This window comes from Phalaenopsis equestris, unplaced genomic scaffold, assembly GCF_001263595.1.
Source record: "Phalaenopsis equestris unplaced genomic scaffold, ASM126359v1 Scaffold000117, whole genome shotgun sequence".
Lineage (NCBI taxonomy): Eukaryota > Viridiplantae > Streptophyta > Magnoliopsida > Asparagales > Orchidaceae > Phalaenopsis > Phalaenopsis equestris.
This window is the reverse complement of record NW_018164559.1, coordinates 341,332-345,390: the sequence shown is the minus strand read 5'-3', so window position 1 is coordinate 345,390 and position 4,059 is coordinate 341,332.

Here is a 4,059-nt window from a genome sequence, read left to right as displayed (position 1 = left end):
TTAAACTATTTATTTATATGAGATCGGCTTAGTATGTTCAAATTTTAAAAATAATACTTTTCAAAATCAAAATACTATTTTTCTAAAAATCAAATTTATGTGTATACTAAATTAAATCGAAGTGAATGACCTTTTAGCGACTGACACACCATATTCACAAGGACATGCAAGTTGTCAAAAGGATGGTGAGTACGTATCGTATCAATCACACATGAAAATGTAAGTAACAAGGAGTATAAAAGAGTCTAAAAATTAATTTTGATTCATAAAAATATAATTTGCAAGTATATGAATTGGCACGATGGCATCTGCATTGACAACCATGTAGGCTCCACCTTCATAAATTTCTTGATCACAAATGTTTCTTCCCACGTTGTCTCAAATATACTGTGTCTGTATTGATTGGAAAAAATAAGGTGCCTCAGAATGATGACTAACTCTCTAATAGAAAATGGCTTGGTTCTCACAAATCTATCATGTGTTCTACTCATATAAGCTCAATATAATTTTATATTTTGTTGGGTTTGTAATCAAATCTCATTAAAATTATCATGCTCTTTCAAATGAAGTCGAACATTATTGCCTATGGAGATCTTGAGATTTAAGGCTACACATAATATAGACAACTCAACTAACAAAGGAAGGATTGTTTCAAACTCAAAAGTTAACGTATAGGTTGTAGCACCTGTGGGTACACCTAATGTTTTTGGTGATAGAGTTCTTTTATCTTGGAACGAAACTGTTATAGTGTCTCTAATGGGGTTGAATAATTCCTTAGCCAAAAGAGCCTAGACATTCACCTTATTATTCATCATGAAATTCTAATAAAGGCCACATAAAGAATATAAGTAATTAAGGACAAAACTCAATCGTGATAACTCAAAAGTTCTGGATTTAACACCTATAGATGTACATTACTTGGTTTATCACGAGCTGAGAATCACTATAAACTTTGATCCTACCTATGTTCAATTGAATAGATATTTCTAAACCTAAAATTAGTGTTTTGTATTCCTCCTCTTTATTCATGTGTGGCTCTACCAAGCTATAAGAGTAGCAGAGGATGCCATGTTTAGAGAATACGAAGACCCGATAAATCCTCATTTTAACATGACAAATGACTCTTTAGGTGCCTTCCTTTAAGGAAGATATGTCGTAAACAAAAAAAAGAAACTCTCATTATAGGGCATATAACTCTAGTAAGTGCTTGTCCAGAAAATTATTGCTAAGTAATGAATTAACCAATATGAGGTAAGCATATAAGATGTTGGATGTGCTTAACACATGAAAGTTTGAAGTGGCACATATATAATAAAAAATAAGGAATATAATAGCCTATTTGGCCAAATGCATGTCAAAGTGAGGTGAGTCATCAAATATTGCATGGAATTTATCCCTGAGATTAAACTAATGCAATGCAACATGTAATTTCTCATCTTTTAAACTGCAAATATCAATGTCAAACAATGCTTCTCAATTGATAGATATTTCAATTTAATGGGGATGAGATGCTAACTAAGATAATACAAGCCATTATGTGTTTCATCACCATTGGTATGAGCTTATAGTGCACATTCTAACTAATTCAATAATGTAGTTTACAAAATAAGGGGCTTCCCTAGTATTGGTATCGCCAACATGGGCGGGTTTATAAGGTAACACTTGATATCATCAGACACCTTTTGACATTAGCTATCCTAATGAAAATGAGCATCTTTTTTGACCTGGGTGTAAAATGACCAATATCTCCCAGACAAGTTGGATATAAATCTCCTAAAGAAGGCTAGCTTGCCTTGAAGAGTAAGAAACTATGTTTAAATTTTAGGAGCTACAAGTCAGTGATGCCCTTGATCTTAGAAGGGTCTATCTCAGCACTTCTATGATGGTTGATAAAAACTAAAGCATTTCTTAAGAGATACATCGAAGGGGCACTTCAAAAAGATTCATTTTTAAACTACATTCCTTGAGACACTTAAGAAATGTCTCTTAAGTCAATTGTGTGATCTTCCTCTAAATAGCTTTTGACGACCACATCATTAATATATAACTCAACTAGCTTATGTAGCAAGTCATAAAAAAAATATATGTCTTGACACGACGATAGATAGCCCAATAAATTTTAAGGCTGAAGGGCATAACCATATAGCAAAGCACACCAATAGGGGTGTGGAATGATTCTTGTATTTTTAGGGCTATTCAAATTTGATTATATTAAGATAGACCATCCATGAATAAGAATATAATGTTAGAAGACAACACATCAATCATAAACTCATGGATAAGCAAGGGAAAATCATCCTTTGGACATGTTTTATTTAAATAACAAAAATCTATGAAAACTCATATATGACCATTTTTTTTACGAACCGATACGATTCTCACCAACTAAGTGAGATAGGATTTTTTTTTTTGAATGAACCATACTTCTTTGAGCTTATTTATTTCATCAATTACCATATACTTAATATACATAAACATCTTATAAGGGAATTTTTCTATCAAGACTATTGCAGGGTCAACAACCAAATTATGCACAACTATCTCGGGATCTAAGTCAGACATTTCAACATAGCTCCATACAAAATAATCACAAATTTACAATGGACTTCCACCATTTGTGTAGCCATAGACTTTCATAACATGCTATTAATGTAGTTAAGATCAATATCATCATTCATGCCCAAGTTCACCACTACCAACTCATCAATTATCAAGGACACATTATATTCAAATTTGAGAGGGGCCTCTAGAATTTCATCTCCGAGGTCAGTAGGGATGTTATAAGAGGTTATAATGATCATCATACTGAAAGAATAAGAAAATCTGAATTTTGTTAACCTAAATTATATGTCATATCTCTAGTTATGCTTGTTGTGAGGTGGTCTATTCTACCACATCCTATTACACATCTTGGATTGGCTGACCAACCACTTCTCAGGTAAACTAACTTTACTCAACCTGTTATCTACCAATGGAGAACATCAGTAAAAGGAAGGAATATTTTATATATTTTCAGAATAATGTCAAATGAAAATACATCATTTTACCTTTGGGACCATCAACTTTATAAAATAATATGACACTCTAATTGTGACCATCTCTAGGAGGTACATAAAATGTTTGCAATCCATCAACATTTGTCTCTTCTCTTGTGAATAATTCTCTATGATGATACTGGACCATGCAAAACTGAACATCCGATCATGATGTATAAACCATATAAAACTGAGCATCCTCATGATGTTGAACTTATTAATTGGGAAAGTCTAGACATCATCAAAGATGGAGAACTTTCTCCACATACATGTATTTAACACACTAATGGAGGGTAGAAGGAACCATAATATAGATGTGAATTAGTGGGCAACCCAACATAGCCCTAAAAAGATCTTAATGTTGATCACATTGAATTTTACATCCATCATCAGCTCCTCAAACTGAAGAGGAAAAACAATAGAGCCAAGAGTGGATTGCCTTTTTCTCATTAAAGCCACTCAGCATCAATCTATCAGAGCTTAGCCACATCAAGTTAAGAGATAATAACTCGAAAGTGCCGATGCTGGTAATATTCATTGATGCACCTGGCTTGCCTTTTTCTCATTAATGCCACTCAGCATCAATCTATCAGAGCTTAACCACATCAAGTTAAGAGATAATAACTCGAGAGTGCCGATGCTGGTAATATTCATTGATGCACCTGGGTCTACCTTGATATAGTTTAATTGAATTTAGTTTATTGACAACGACACATATAATTGGTGATTCTACTCAGGGATGACCAACAAAAAGTTCTCATCAGTGAAGGAAATACAAAGCACATAATGTGAGGGGCCTAAATCTTTTAACTTCTCATTGGAGAAAATATATTTGAAATACTTTAAGCTCTAAGAAAGCCTTAACCAAAGTCTCTTAAAAATTTTTAATAATTAAGGTTAATTTTAGAGATTAAGATATTTGGTATAAGAGAATAAGACTATTTTTTTTTATTTTAAGTAAAGAAATATGTATTTTTGAAGTATTAAATATCTTAGAGATTCATGTAAAAAAAAGAATTAAACT